Source organism: Cavia porcellus, unplaced genomic scaffold (assembly GCF_034190915.1).
Source record: "Cavia porcellus strain 051 isolate PalLab524CR breed Dunkin Hartley unplaced genomic scaffold, mCavPor4.1 scaffold_2, whole genome shotgun sequence".
Taxonomy (NCBI): Eukaryota; Metazoa; Chordata; class Mammalia; order Rodentia; family Caviidae; genus Cavia; species Cavia porcellus.
Window position 1 is genome coordinate 21,459,977 of NW_026947485.1, and position 17,152 is coordinate 21,477,128.

Below are 17,152 nucleotides of genomic sequence, written 5' to 3' on the forward strand. Positions count from 1 at the left end.
CCATACTCCCCTATGTGTTAAAAGAACACAGAAAAATCCATATGGCATGAGTGCAGGGGGTGAGAATATTAATCACTGGAGTGTAAAAATTGACTGTTTCCAAAATGTGTCTAATTGTTTCTAAAAGTGAATATAAAATTATACATGGAAAAACTTGGAACCATTTTTATACTTCTCCTTAGTATATATGTGTGGGTTATGAGTGCATAGGTGTGTATTTATGTGTTCATATTCATAATATGTATACAGAAATACTTTCATGTATGGTTGTAGAGAGTTATACATTCTAATGTTGGCATAACCTGCACTATCACTTTATTGTATGGTATTCTTCAGGGTTTGTGTAGAAATGAAATGTACTGACCCCCTTAATACAATACAATCTCTTATTTTACTCAAGCTCAATTTCTAAATTACTCACATAAAATATGTCTAAATAAAATGGAGATGAGGTCCTGGGCAGAGCATCTCAACCAGCATGGCTAAGATGGCCCTGGTAATAGGTATGCTAACATATTAATCCTTTGAGGGACTGTTTGTGCTTAGCAGTTCACACCTCACACATCTAACACAGTGAACTACACAAATATTATTATGTGTGCCTTCTCATGGGAAAAAGGTCACAAAGAACTATTCTGCAACCAATAAGTATTCTCATTATCAAGGGTTGAATATGTTTCATAACTATTGGATCTCTCAGTAATATTCTCAGAGTACTGATGATTTACAGATGCTTCTGGTGATTCCCACTGTCTGTGGAAGAAAGCCCAGACTTAAGTTGTTATTCAAGCACATACACTATCTGACTCCAGGCTGTCTGTTATAATTTGAATAACTGTCCAACCAAAATACACATGCTGAAGACTTGTTCCCCTGAGTGGTGCTACTGGGGGATGGTAAAAGCTTCAAGAGGTGAGCCCCAGGGCCAGGGATTTAGCTCAGTACCCTAAGCACCTGCCTGGCAAGCATGAGACCATGAGTTCAATCCCCGGTGCAAAAAAACCCAACCAAACAAACAAACAAAACCGAGATGAGACCTATGACCATCCTCAGATCATGGCCTAGATGTGGCCTAATTGTCTTATTCTGTTGCTTTTTTTTTTTTTCCAGTTTTGTAGCACGTAATTATCACATTCCTCACGGGATGCTGGTTCATGTGCATAACACATCCCAACTCGTTATTTTTTATGCCACTCTCTTCCCCTCCTACTCCCCGTCCCTCCATCCCTTGTCTCCTTCCCACTTGAAAGAGGCCTATTTTGCATTTTCCTATTATAGTATCTATTTTTTATTTTGCTCTTTGTTTATACTTTGTGTGTCCCACATAAGAGAGACCATGCAATATTTACGCTTGTGTGTTTGGTTTATTTCACTTAACCTTATGGTCTCAATCTGTACTCATTTGTCTACAAATGAATCAAATGTATCTTTCTGTACAATACAGTAGTACTCCATTGTGTGTATATAACACATTCCTCTTTGTCCCTTTGTCTCTTTGTATATAAACTAAACACACGGATATATCACTGTAATATGATGACCTTAACTCTTTCAGGAAGATGCCTAGAAGGGGAACAGCCAAGTCAAATGGAAATTCCATTTTTGGTTTTTGAAGCATCTCCATACTGATTTCCATAGTGATTTTACTAGGTTGCCATTCCCACTCACAATGTAGAAGAACTCATTTTCTTCCCTTCAGCTTCACCAGCATTTGTTTTTACTCAATTTTCTCATGATAACTATTCTTTCTAAAGGAAAATGCAATCTCCATGTTGATTTAATTTCATTTTTTAGTAACCAGTAAAGTTGAACATTTGTGTATGTGTGTACTGGACCTTAATTCACAGTTGTCATCTTTTGTATTGCTTTTTAAAGTTTTACTTATTTTTTATTGGTACATGTTTTCTGTACCTAATGATTATATTAATTATGGAGTTTGTGTGCATATGTGTGTGTGTGTGTGTATTTTTTTTTTTTTTTTGTTCCAGCAATCCAAGTCATGACCTCACACTTGCCAAGCTTACACTGCTGAGTGAAATTCCTGGCCCAAATTTGTACATATATACATCTTAATTCCCTCCCTTCTCCCTCCAACTCTTGTATTTCTTACTATGGGAAAAAGTTCTATTTCCATTTTTCTTACGAATTTTTCTTTTTTAAAAATCCCTTTTCTCTTCCTTCCCTCTTTCCTCCCACCATCTCCTGTTCACCTTCCCTTGTGAAACTCCCAACTTCCTATAATCTGTCCTTTACATTGTTTTTTATTTGTATTTTCAGTGTCTCATATAAGAGAAACCACTGAATGTTTAAATTTGCATGTTTGATTTATTTCACTTAACATTATACTTCCCAGGTTTATGCATTTACTTACAAATGCTTCCTGTTTATCTTTCGTTGAGGCAGAATAGTACTCTAGTGGGTATAAATACCACATTTGCTTTATCCATTCATCTTTTGATGTGCATATAGATTTTTTCTAAGATTTAACTATTGTGACTCGTGCTGCTGTAAACATAGGTATGCATGCATCACTATAATATGATGAGTTTAACTCTTTAAAAAGATTCCTAGAAGGAGCATAGCTGGGTCAAATGGAATTTCTAGTTTTTAGCTTTTAAAGGACTCTTTGTACTGATCTACATAGTGATTGTACTACTTAGCTTTCGTAACAATAGAGAAGGGTTCTTTTTTCTCCACAGCCTTGCCAGCTTTTTGTTATTATTTGATTTCTTGATGACAGCCATTTTCTGTGGAATAAAATGGAATCTCAGTATTGTTTTCATTTGCATTTCTCTTATGACCAGAGATATTTTTTCATATGTTTGTTAGCCATCTATACTTCTGAGAAGTTTCTATTCATCACCTACTTTTTGATTGAGTCTTTTGTTTGAGGGGTCTAGTTTTTTCAGTTCTTTATGCATGCCAGGTATTAGTCCTCTCTCTCAGGAATAGCTGGAAAATTATTTTTGGCCCATTCTATAGGTTATTTCTCCAGTGTGTTGATTGTTTCCCTTGATATTCAGAAGTTTTGAAGTTTGACACAATCAGTTTTTGGTTCTTGACATTATTTCTTGTATTATTGGCGTTCTGTTGAGAAAATCTTTACCCATATCTATATCATCAAGAGATTTACCTATTTTATCTTATTGCAGATTAAGTATTTCTGTTTTAGCATTTTTATCTTTGATCCTTTTAGATTTTAGGTTGGTAAATGATTAGATATGTGTGTTAATATTCTGTATGGATGTCCAGTTTTCTCAGAAAACATTTATTAAGGAAGCTATCTTTCCTTTCATGTATGTTTATGGCCTTTTGTTGAAGATTGAATAGTTGATTATGCCTAAGATTATTTCACTTACTCTTCTGTGTTCCTTACATTTATTCTTTCTATCAGAAGCATGCTGTTTGTATTTCTTTGTAATATAACTTCAAATCTGGGATCGTGAAGCCTGGTCTTTGTTTTTTTTTGGTCTTTTTCATTTTTATAGGTACCAGGGATTGAACTCATGACTGCCTGCTTGCAAGGCAGGCGCTTCTGCCGCTGAGCTAAATCCCCTGCCCCTGGTCTTTGTTATTGTTGGCTTAGAATTGGTTTTGGGGACTATGTTAAACAGCTGTGGATAAGAGACACCCTTGTTTAATTCTTGATTTTATATGGAAAAGTTTATGTTTTTCTCTATTTGATATCATATTGGTGCCAGGTATGATAATGCACCCTGTAATCTTAGCACTTGGGAGACTAAGACAGGAGGATTACTGTGAGTTTGAAACCAACCTGGTCTACAGAGTGAGTTCAAGTCCAGCTTAAACTACATACCAAATAGTTCAAACATTTGTCTCAAAAATTTTTAAAAAATTAGAAAAAATATAATAATGGCCTTTGGGTTGTCATAAATGGCTCTTATAAGATTAACAGGGGCTGGGGATTTAGCTCAGTGGCATAAAGGCCTGCCTTGCAAGCATATGGTCATGAGTTCAATCCCTGGTACTGGTAAAAAAAAAAAAAAAAGATTGATATAAGGTCTTTCTATACCTATTTTCTTCAGAGTTTTACTTATAAATGGATGAATTTTATCAAAGGCTTTTTCTGAATCTACTGAGATGATCATGTGATTTTTGTCCTTGTTTCTGTTTATGCTATAGCACCTCCTAAACTCAGATTAGTAGCTACCTTCCATGTGCTTAATAGCCAGACATGGCTGGTAGATACATGTTGCATATATACCTTCACTCTTATGCCTGGATCCTGTTTTTTGCTTCTCTGTCTAAGATCCTGCTTAATAACAGGGAGGTAATCTATTTCTGGAGGTCTGTAGATAACACTCTGTTATCTTCCCCTTGCTACTTCTCTCCCAAGAGCGAATTCTCTCCCAAGATGTCACCTAGTAAATGAGTCACCTGCTGACATACTTCTCTATTAGTAATCTCTCTGCAGGGATTCACAGGTATTACCACAGGTGTATCCTCCCTGGGTCCATATCATTTTGTCTGGTTGTTCATTGAGTATTTTCTTCAGACCACAGCAGGCAATCCAGGCAAACCTAATCCTTTGCCTCTGCTATCACCTACTACTGGTCTCTATTTACTCCGGCTCCAGAGACTGCCAGTCTGTTTCCCTAGCCTTCTAGGATTATCACTTCCTCATATGCCTAGTTCTCTCTCAATGTCCCACTCTGAGGTAGCCAAATAGATCTCATCAAACGTCATAGGACAGAATGCGTTTATGATAGGTATGCATTTTATAGTCACGTATTGCTTAATTTCCTCAAGTAGAACCAGACAAAATTACTCCTTCCGTGGACACCTACACTGGAGTAAATGCCTTTATATGGTTGATAACCTTTACACATTCTTCCCCTAGTTCTACCTTTGTGATAAATTATATTTATGATCTTGTGCTCTTTCTCCTATGAGCTACAGCTAACGTGCCACAATCACTATCTACACATATACCCAAGCCAGCGCATCTGGATGCCCTTGATTTCTTGGCTTCCTAACTGCATTTCGACTTTGTTTTATTCTACTCAATTTTTCCCTCATGTGACATCCACCCCATGAGCTAATCTTCCTGCACTTGTCTTTCCAAAATATATTGACTTACCACGTGCTTGCCTAAGGCTTTTTGCTGATTTCTCAATTGCCCACAATAAGAAAAGAATTACACACTGGGTTAAGACCTTCCCATGTTGCAGTCTGCCCTCGACCTCTGTTTTCAGTCTCACCTTAGCACGCTCTGTCTTCTCCCACCTGGCGTCTAGTTGGGCTGAATATGCACCGTGAATTCATGTACATTTCCCAGGTTGCTGTTCCTTCTGCCTGGAGTACTCTTTGTCTCCTTGCTGCCTGCGAAACATGTATTTATCTTCAGAATTCAAGTGAATTAACCATTGGAAACTTCTGCAATCTGACGTCTTTCCTTTATCGATCTTTGGACTTTGTGTGGAATTATGTTACCAACACTTACTGAACTATTATTTTATATTTGTTTAGTTAGTCAGAATGCAAACGGAAATTTCTTATTCATCTCTGTGTCCTTATTTCTCACACATTCTAGGGGCTCAATAAACACTAGATATGGTTGTTGTATAAAATGATTATGGCTTTGTTTGTAGGAGCTGTGGGAACACTGTTATCTTCACTCAGTTGGAGAATTAATTGTTGGTATGCATTCCGAGGACATGGAGTAGAAAATTTATGAAAATTTCAGTTCCAACTATTTTCCTTTTTAATTTTTTTCTTCTTGTCACAAACACATTCACTCAGTAATCCAGTGTGTCAGAGAAAGATAAGATAGAACCTGTTTAAAGAACTGATCCTTATTTCTGAAAATTTATGGTAAAGGTCAATAAATATGTCAAAGCACTTTGCTTCTCAAGAACTGAATGATTTGAAAGAGAAAAATATTTATGTCTTAAAAAGGCAGAGGTCAGGGAGCTGAGCAAAGTCTCAAAAATTTTTATTCACAGAAATAAATATAATTTACATCTTGACCCAGTATAAGACACACACATGTAAAACAGAAATTCTACCTTAGTGTGATAGAGTGGTATTTTGTATTCCACCTGATTCCATTAATTTTAGTAAAAATACATCGATTTTACAAACTGCTAATGATACATAATTTATAGCTTGAAAATCTCTGGTTTATACTACAAATGACAAAATGTCAAAAAAAAAAAAGTTCCACTAAATGTCAGCATATCTTGCTGAATGCTAGGAAGAGACAAAATTTCAATTTGCTGTCAAGAACATGAGAAGAAAATGGCTAAGATTTAGATTCCATCTTAGATGGAAAACTGAATAGAGTAAGGAGAAATTCAAAGGAAAACATAAAATAAAAATATCCTATTACAGAAGCTTTGCAAGAAACCTAGTGCTCATAGTACTTGGATAGTAACTGGAAAGTATATCTGAGATGCAGGGCTTGAAACCACACTCACATAGGCTCACATATTCACTATAGCAAGGTAAGGGAACCAGCTGAGTGGCCTTCTGCTCTCAAGAGGAGCACAAAAAGACTAAGAAGTCAGAGTGCTCTGACTTGGATGAGGACTGTCCTATAAAACTCATGTGCCCTCAGGGGTGGGGATTTTAGAGGGAATTAGGTCATAAGCACATAATAGTTGTGTGTGTTATTGGAAGGTGGGGACTGGGGCAGTGAATCAGGAGAGGTGAATCAGAGGCAAGATCTAGAAGATCCACTGTTTCTGCCTTGGAGTGGGAAGAGTATGGACTAAATTATAAGACAGAATGAACCTCTTCCCTTAAGTTGTGAGCGTCATGTATTGCATCTCAGAAATGAAGTGACATAGACAAATTTTTGGTACAAGGAGTGTGGTTATTGGTGTGACTACATGAATGTGGTATAAACCTTTAGAAGTTGCTTGTTGGATGAGTTTAGAAAGCTTTAGAAACACCAGCTAAAGAAGTTCTAGAATGACAAAGCCCAGCTTGATGGGAGATTCTGTTTGGAGCTGGATGCTGGATTGTGGATTCTGGATGGATACTGGCAGATATGCACACAATAAAGGCCTGGCTCACAAAGTTTCAGCTGGGAACAGGATTCTATTGGCAGTTGAACTAGAGCCCATGTGTGTTCTCTTCATTTTACCCAAGTCTTGAGACTTTCTAGAAGACTGAGATTAAGGGCAGTCTGCTAATTAATGTGTCAAAGCAGCCCAAATTTCAGGTTGTGGCATGGGAACTTCCTGTTGCTTTTAGCCAGATACATAATGAAAATTGGGAGCAAACATTAGAGCCAAAAGGTGTGGAAAATTTGCAGCTTCAACAGAAAAGAAGCACCTGAAGCATCCAGAAAAGAAAAGCACAGTTGCTGAAAAGATCAACATTAAAAAGAAGCCAAGTACTTTGTATCAGGACAAAAGGAAAAGTGTCTTAAGGGCACCTCAGGAATCAGTGAGGTCTCACCCTTCTCAGGTTCAACAGTGCAAAACTAAATTATTCATTTGACCAAGAAGTCCCTGGCCCCCATTTAAGAGCTGTAGGAAACTGGTTTTCAGGACATGTTTCACAGTGCTCAGTCATCCAGGTATTCAGAGGTCACTGCAGCCATGTTCTAAAGGCACCTGGCTACTGCTCAAGCTAGCAGAGGGTCTTGGTGTCATCTATATGGTGTGATTTTACAGGCACAAAGAATACAAGAGTTGTGTGATCATAGTGTTACAGGGAGCTGAGTTAGTTAGAAATATTACAGGCAGTCAGACAGGGTTGGGTCTTTGAAAGAGCCAGTGCAGAAGACCAGATACCTTGCAACACTGGAGACTAACACCTCTGTTGTGGGTCAGATCTCAAGACAAAAGGCAAAACAAATGCAACCACATTCTAAGTGTAGGTATCAGTCATCTTCCCATTTGTCCCTGATGTGGTCAATTTTACGTGAATAACTAATCTTATTGGTTGACTATAGTTCTGTCCCACCTCAGGCCCGCCAGCCTTGCCATTTCCCATGTTTCCCCATTTTGGACATACCTGACCTTGTAGTATTGCTCTATAAAATTCCCTAGAAAAGGCAATGTCTTTGGCAACCCACTCAGGACCTCTTCTGTCTTTCTCTCAGACAAAAGCTTTCTTTCTTTCAATAAAAATATTCTGCTCTTAACCGCCATTATTCCTAAAATTCATTCTTAATTTTAGAGAACATAAACTTACACCAGACATCTAATACGTTGGGAGCTTCATCCCCCTATAGCAATGGTGGCTCCCACCCAGATTTAGAAGGAAGGTCTGAGAAGTCATAAAGGGTGCACCTGTGAGGGCAGTGTGTGAAGCTGTGAAAGTAAACCTGTGATATCTGGGGAGGTTTGACCCCACGCCACACTCCACTCCACTGCAACATCTAGCGGTGCATTGCAAGCCATTGCTTTGCCATGTCATGCCACTGCTCTGTTGGGACATATAGCTTCCAATGATCTGAAATCCAGCATCAGTAAAGAATTAAAGGAAAAAAAAAGAATTAAAGGAGCAGTTGAAAATAAAGCAGTATATTTGAAGACGAGGAAGGAGGAAAAGAGAGATGACAGAAAGCTACTCAGGATTGGTAGGGAGAATTTAAAAGTGAATTGCTTGTGGATTTTTTGTCTGCAGCTCCTTTTATTAACATCTTTGTCCTGCATATGCTCTTGGAATCCGATGGGTTTCTGGGCTTGTCTGTCACCTAAAATTGAATTTCTGGGCATGTGACCTTTCCCTGTCCTTTGGTGCAGGGTGAGATTATGGGTGGAGGCAATATGGACAGGTACTTTAGGCTAGAGGATTCAGTAAAGGGGAAGTTTGAGATCATATATTCATTGCACTACCAAGAAACTTCCTGGTCCTGAGTTCTTTGCCTTTGTTTTCCTAATTGCTTGAGTTTAGCTGCCTTTGTTTTTTTTTAGATTTTACCTGCCTTTGTCCTTCTATTTGGTGGACTCTGCACAGGTCAAAACTGTGATAGCTCGGACCCCAGAATAAAACCCAAGGAAGCAAAAAATTAAAATTTGGGGAGCAAAGGCTTTATTTTAGGCCAGGCCTGGCATCACAGTCTCCAGGAGCCAATTTGGAGACTGCGCGCCTTACAGCTAAAAAGGTTGGGTTTTAAAGCCGAAAACCACAGGAATGTTGTAATCGCTGACACAGTTAGGTAGCATCTGGGCTTTATAGAACTTCCTGTAATTTCCTTGAAGTTAAGCATTTCTTAAAGAACAGCACATTTTATTACAGATAGCTGGATGAGGGGTAGGGGAGGGGTTACAAGAAACTGATACCTAAGGTTTTTACAGATTTCTCAGGAAATTGAAACTTAACCTAGATAGATAGAAAGGGGAAAGGGGAGGAGGAAGGCAGTAAGACACGTACAGAACAGAAAATGAGGCGCAATGGTTAAAACTAGGTTACAACAAAAACTGCCCTATTGATTTTTAATAATACTCAATGAGGACTTCATCCTGTCTTTTGCCTACTTACAGTTGAAAGAGTTTTGGCCCAGGCCGGACACTGTAGCTGGTAAAACCTCAGGCAGAGGGGGCTGGGGATTCAGCTCAGCGGCATAAGCGCCTGCCTTGCAAGCAGGTAGTCGTGAGTTCAATCCCTGGTACCGATAAAAAGGAAAAAGACCAAAAAAAAAAAACCTCAGGCAGAACCTAGGAGCTCCAATCTCCCCCACCCCTAGGAATTTACCTGTGGTGCCAAACAAAGACCAATGGGCCACCTGTGCATCCCTAATACCTCCTTAGGTTCCACCCCAAACCGAGGCTACTTATATGCCTCACTCCACGTGTTCCATGGAGAGACCCCCAACCCCAGGGGGGAGATGCCATGCCCCAGGGGATCGGGGGTGTCTCTCCCCGCATTCTCAAAATAAAGGTCATTTATATTTCATACTTCTTATCTTTTCAGCCGCCGCAGGTCCCCCACAGTTCTGTCAACAGTACCCTCTCCCCACAAAGCCAAAAGTTTTGTGGAGAGCCCTGGAAGTTGAAGATGCCAAGAATCTGAAACACCTACTAAGGCAAGTTGGAGGCAATTAAATAGAGCTACCCAAAGAAAAAGGCCCTGAGGGCTGCCATCAGCAATGCTATAGGGGTAGGGGGTGGGGCCCTCAAGCCATCAGGAGCTCATATTTTGCTACAACTCGCCCCAAATGCTGACATCAGAGCAACAGGACTTAATGTGTGTCCTACTGGGCATCTTATTTTGATCCATTCTTTCCTGTCCTATTTCTCTAGTTTAAAAGGGGAATATTTATGCTGTGACATTGTATGTTGACAGTATTTAACTTTCTTTTTATTTTTTATAGTTTACAGCTAAAAATTTGCCTTGAGTCTCAAAGGAGACTATGGACATGGAAATTTTGCCAATACTGAAACCCATAATGTTGGGGCACAATTACAATGCATGAACACATTTATAAAATAGCAAACTTATAGATAATTTCATGATACAAATTAAAAGGCTCTAAGTTTCAGCTGAATTCAATTGACCTTGATGGCCTCTAAAACCCAATTATATACTTCTGATAAGCACTGAGTCATAGTAATTGTCTATAATTTAAGGCACCTTGGGCTAGTCAAGGATTTTTTAACTATACTCACATGATAAATGCCTCCTTCCCTTGTTCCTGGAATATTTCTTGCTCTGTAAGTGCCGCCCTCTTGTTTGTTCCTAGAATGTTTCTATACTAAGCCCACCCTGTAAGGGCCCTTTCCCCTTGTTCCCAGAGTATATCTATATTATAATAAACAATACTTTGTTTCAACAAATCTGTTCAAGAGTAGCTTGCCTGTGAATATATGACTCAATGCATGTATCCAATTATGTAACATTTGTCATTTGCCTTATACTTCCCACTACTAAATGCTATATAAACTAAGACGTTTGTAAACTCAGTGTTGTTGCCTTTGGGCGTGAAGTTTAAACAGTATGCCATCATAAAGATTAAATGCTGCCTTCTTATCTCCTTGGTGTGAAGTCTTCCTTTTGGTTTGACTTGGGAATTTTCCTACAACAGTATAAATTTTCCTACAACACTAAACTTTGTGAGACTTTAGAGATGGACTAAGTGCATTTTGCATAAAGAGGTGGGCACTGGATATTTTGTGTTCCAGGGTAGAATATAGTTATTTAGATCTATTTAGATCTGTAGTGTCCCTCTAAAATTTTATGTGCTTAGTGATGGGTTTTTGAAAGGTGATTGGGTCATGAGAGCATTATACTTATCAGTGGATTGATTCAAAGATAAATTCATAACTGATTGTGGTGTTTAAGAGATGGGACCTGGAGACTGGCCCTTCCAGGGGGAGAACCAACAGTAGCTCCTGAGATCCGCGCCATGTTGGAACTTAGGACCCTGGGAAGCCAAGCAAGCACCTCCCCTCCCTGGTAATCGGTGGCAGTGTGGCAGACTGAGGCCCTTCCAGGGTGAGAACCAGCAGCAGCTCCTGAGATCCACACCATGTTGGAACTTAGGATGCTGTAAAACCAAACAACCAGCCTGCCTCCCTGCTAAGCAATAGTGAACCTACTGATGCACGGCCTAGAGTCAAGTATCCCACTTCCCCTACCCCTCTTCTCCCCCCCCCCCGCCCATTAGCAAATAGGAACCAGAAATCTGAGTGTCTCATGGGAGGTTGACCATAGCAAATAAGGGGGACCTCCTTCTACCATCTCTTTGAAGGCAAACATTTTTATTACTGTTTTGCTCTTTTCTGATTAATGATACTGCTCTATTCAATATTCTGTTTTGATAAGTTCTATAGTGTTCTATATTTCATCTCAATTTGATATATGTGATGGAAAAAACAACTATTATAAAGATAACAAAATATACTGTGATACCTATTACTGTTATCCCGATAACCTGCTGTGAAGTTCTGTACTAACTTCACTGTACGATCTTAGTTGGCTTTATTTTGTCTTGTTCTGTTGTATACTTTCAAAATAAAATTTAAAAAAGAGATGGGACCTGGTCTCAACATGTGGGTCACTAGGGACAGTACACTCCCTCCTTAAGTCCTCCCTTCTCATTCTGCTTCCTGGCCACCATAATGTAAGCATAGTTTGTCTGAAAGACCCATTTACTTTGCCCTTCCTGCCTTGGAGCTAGTAGACTTTGGAGTCAATCTTCTAAAAACTATGGGCCAAAAGAAACCTTTCTTCTTTCATTTTGGGTTTTCTTTCTTTCTTTTTTTCTTTCTTGTACCAGGGATCAAACTCACGACCTTGCACTTACCAGGCATAAGCCACTGAGCTAAATCCCCAGCCCAAACTTTTCTTCTTTTAAATTGTTGGTGTTGGGTATTTTTTTCCCAGTGACAGTGATTAAAATACTGGGGGACTAAAACAGTCCAGAAACTCGGACGAGAACACCTCCAACTGCATGGGATCAGGCACGATGGCAACCATCACCAGTAACAGCAGGCAATACCAGCTCAGGACATGGCAGACCCAAGCAAGGCAACAGAGCAAGCAAGTGCAAAGTTACAAAGCCAGGAAGTCAAAGAGGACAGGAGACATCCAAGCAGACTTGGATCAGGCATTCTCCATCCTTACACTCAACACACAAATACACCAGGGAAAAATTGACAGGGATTTAGTTTACTTAGCAGAGAGAAGAGATGGCCAAGGACAAGAAGGAGGAAGAGGAGAGGAAAACCTTATTTATTTTTTTACTACCTACCTGAATAACATGAAATTTTAAAGAGGAATTTAAGATATTAGAATGTTAAGAAAATATAATCTCCACTTCCATTTCTGTACTTTTGAGTAATGTAATGGCTGCAAATTTTAAATTTTAAACTCAATAAACACAACTGCCCAAGTGAAATATCATGTAATGGCTAGTTTCTTGCATGTTCCAAACTTGTCATCAGTAGTTTTTTGGCTGGCGGACATAAAGGGTGAAAACTTTGGCATCCTTCTTATCTGCCTTCACTGTCTGCCAATGAGATGGAGAAGGTGCTGCCCTAGCCATTGATGGTCATGTCTTGGTGTAGCCAAGAATGGGGAAAATGACAGTAGCCAGAATGAGGCAGGAGTGTGCAGAAGACCCAGAGTAGAGCAGACACTAATTATGTGTAAGTCCAGCACACATCGACCCTGAGGAAATGACCTTAATGGTTCATAATCATATTCATTAAATCATTCATACTTCTCAATATTTTGAACTTATCACTCATCCTTATCATTTCTGAAACCATGGTGGAAACTACTAGGGAGATATGCTGTATCCTAATGGGAATGAGGCCTTGGAGAATAAATCACATCGCTCCCATCGGACGCTGAATGCAGAGTTTGTTCTCATGATGGGCAGATCACGTGCTTTTTTTGGGCCTAGGGAGGCTGCAAAGTGCAGCTTTTCAATTCGCTATTTTCTGGCCATTTCTGCCCCACCCCCTTTCATCTTGCCTTAAAAGCTCTAGGTTTGATGTAGATAGTTGATAACTGGCACATAGATTTCCTGGTATGACAGCAGCTGAAGACGGTCATGTCTGCCCTGTGATCAAACACGTAGAGAGTGTTCAGCCTTAACTTACAATACATTTGTAATCTAATGTAGTGTTTTCAATTTGTACACAATACTTAGGAGATTTTATTAGCATTAGGAACCATAAAAAAATTTTAAACCCACGCTGGGTGTAATGGATTGGTAATTGGTGGTCAACCTAAAACACCAGCTGAACTGGATCAGCATGGTCCTGAGCATAGATGGCCAATGTGAGTACAATTATTGGCATAAAAGAGACCTGAAGAGAAAGATAGGCATTGTGAATTCTCCTAAGTGTTGCTGTTGTTTGGAGCCATTGGTTCTCCTGGAGGAGCTTGTCATGCTGGCTCCGTTGATATGAACTCAGCTGTTATCATTAGAGGTGCTTGGGACCTTGTTGCTGAGGGTGGCTGCGGTTCACTTTGGATCTTTACTTTGAGCATCACTTTCTGGCTCCAGAGGGCAAATGTGTACTGTTTAATCTCCCTGTGAAAAAGTTTGTCACAGGTGCTTCTTAATATATATTCATCTATCCTCATCATCGGAGGAGCTCAGGACCTTGCTGAAGATAGCTGTGATAATTTGGGGGGAGCCCTGGTCCTTATTTTGAGCATTGCTTCTTGGCTCCAGTGTAAAATCCTCAACCTATTGGCACACATCCTTTGCCCCGCTGGCATAGACTTTCTAGCTTCCATCGCCGACCTTTGGGCCTTCCCAGCACAGATCTATGAAATAGATGTGCATGAGTTATTGTCGTGGATTCTAGGTTTTCAGCTGAACTCATGTAGGTTATTGCCATGGAATCCAGGCCCTCAGCAGGATTTTCTAGGTCTACAGTTGCTGTGAACAGATTTCCTGCACCTTCTTTGTATTTGACACCTTGGGTGACCATTATAAATAATACTATAAATGAAGTGTCCTGTATGTAATTGTTCTCCTTGCAACCTCTGACTACAACATTGGGCTTCAGAGAATGATATGAGAAAAAATGGTGGGATAGCACCGTCAGACAGATCAAAGACTATAGAAGGATTGCAAGAGAGGACCCCTGCAGAACCCCCATTTATGGGGATTGTGTAGTGGGAAAAGGGTAGGGCCTAATCTTGGATGATCAAAGAGAAAGGCCCTACGCCAGCTAAAGATGTCAGGCAAATAGAAGGCCGACAGCATTCAGGAGCTGATCTGATCAGGAGTAGCTGGGAAAGTGCCTCGTGAGGTGGGTTTTGCTGATATTATTTTGAAGTCTGAACTAGTTCTACTGCTTTCAAAGGCACATGGAAAAACTCTTGTGGAATGCTTATGAGTCAGTACTCTCACAGTTACAAACCATTTCCTTTTTTTCAGCTCAGAGGTTCATACTAAATTTTCCCTGCTTTCCTTTAATTTCAAGGACACGAACTGGCTCTCCTAATGCCTTTACCCTTATCTAAATGCCTGCTTCCCTTACTTCTTTACCAAAGGCTCTCTCTAATGACACAGCTACTGCAGCTTTTCTCTATCCTCTCCTGATAAACCAGGGGCTGTTAGGGTCATGACTTTCTCTTAGGGAAGAGGACTGTGCAGAGGGAGAAGTGACCAGCTCCTGGCCAGGTATCGCTGCCCATGGTCTTGGGTCTCTGATTCAGCTGAGCCATCACCTTATTTCTCTGTTTGAGGCAAGACACTGCCAGATGTCTACAGCTGATGAATCTGTTCAATGAGGGACTTCTGGATTAGATAGCAGGGCTCTTTTCAGTTTATTGCATGAAGGAGTTAGCACGAGTCCAAGTGAAAGTGACCACAAATAACAATTTCTAACCATTATATAAGCTGTGAGGTTTTTAATTTTGTGGCAAGGGACAAAAGGAAATTTTGCAAGGAAATCTTCACTTAAGCCTCAATGAGTCGCAAGCACCTAAAGTCCGAATATTTGGCTGCTATTCCTTAGCCAATTCAGTCTCTACCAGGAACTGATTTGTATTCTTGCACTGGCCATGCTGGAGTTGGATTGCTTCTCTATATCCTGGATGCTTGATTACAGTTCTATTGCAGGAATATTTCTTCTTAAGCACTTTCACCAGTTTCTCTTCAGAATAATCATCAGCTATTCCTTTGGGCCTTTGCTGCTTATTTATGGGTTCTTATATGGATTTAATCCTCAGTGTCAGCAGGAAACAGGTCATCACCCTCACTTGCATCAGCAAAGGGGTCAAAAGAGTGAACGTTTTGCATAGCTGACAAGCGATATGGATTCTTTTTTAATATCTCCACGGGACTATTTTTCATTGTCTTCCTATACTATCTGCATCCAAGTTTATCAACCACTTCCAGACTGTGGACCAGACCATCTTTGAAGGGAAGGATATAATTTCTACTCAGTTGGGAGTGCTTTAGGCAAAGTATCACATTTTCTTATCCTCCAAATAGAACTAACCTCCTGGCACTCTAATGCTGCTCCCATATTAAATATGTTCTTTAAGACCACAGGGAATATAGAATTCTAAATTGTTAAGCCACATATTTTGAGTCTGTAATGTCAGATGTGTAAAACATTAGGTTGCATTCATAAGCAAAACTCAAGTTATACACCCCATTGTCTCTACATGGGGCAGGTACAAATTCAGTATCAAAATTTGTAATAATCAGACTCAAGACTTTCAACATTACAGTTTTAGGCAGTTTTTCCTGCCCTTCTCATAACACTTACTAATTTTTTTTTCAGTACTAGGGATTCAGCCAAGACCATTGATACTAAATTACATCTCTAGCCCTTTGGTATTTTTATTTTGAGACAGGGTCTCATTGAATCCCTAAATTGCCCAGGGTAGGCTTAAACTTGTGATCCTCATGCCCCAGCCTCCTAGAGTGCTGGGATAACAGATGTGCATCACCATGCACAACCCGGTGGGCTTTCTTGCTACTCCTTGAATATTGCAACTCCCATATATTCAACCCTTTTGACACTTTTTGGCATGAGTAGCTCGGCCTCTGTTTGTGCCTAGGTTCATTATGTGGTAGCTGTTTTCATTACCATCTCATTATTTTACAGAGGAGGAAATGTTTCCATGGTGATGATGAACTGCATAAGTAGAGACTTTACTACACTGAGCTTTTACCTACTCAGTCTAGCAGTTAGAGGAGAACAGAGCTACAACCTTTCCAATACAAAGGAGTCTTAAAATTACCTATTTCCTGTATTTTGGGCTTTTTTCCCCAATGGAAGTATGTTGCAATTATGAAATGGGATGGGAGTTGACAAAACTAATAGTTTTTCTTCTTATTTTCATTAACTTGCCCTTCTGACATATCTATGGATGTTTCCAAAATAGTGCTGCATAGGACAATTGACTAGCACTATTAATTTTTTTACAACTCTCCCAGCAGGAAAAGAGATTTTGCAATCCCAGGAAAAATTTTTGGGTGAGAATTGGTCCAATTACTAGCATAATTATTCTTTAAACTTTGCTTCTGAAGTTGTCATTGTCTGGGGAAAACAAAGGACATAACACCATTGAAATGATTATATAATAATTCCTTCACTTATGAATGAATGTTCCTCAATTTCAATTAATTGCTTTGTGCTTAATCCTATATTTGCAAAGGATTTTACTAATAAACTTTTCCTTGCAGTATGTCTTCAATAATTTGACCTTCACTGAAAATAAATCTATCCATGGCAGCAAAATTTGCTTT

The 17,152-nt window shown here is 39.5% G+C and overlaps 1 pseudogene; it reads right to left on the minus strand.

The window, feature by feature from the left end:
* Positions 1-14,706: 14,706 nt before the first annotated feature.
* Positions 14,707-16,656, minus strand: LOC134472642 (eukaryotic translation initiation factor 1-like; annotated as a pseudogene).
* Between the last annotated feature and the right edge of the window lie 496 nt (positions 16,657-17,152).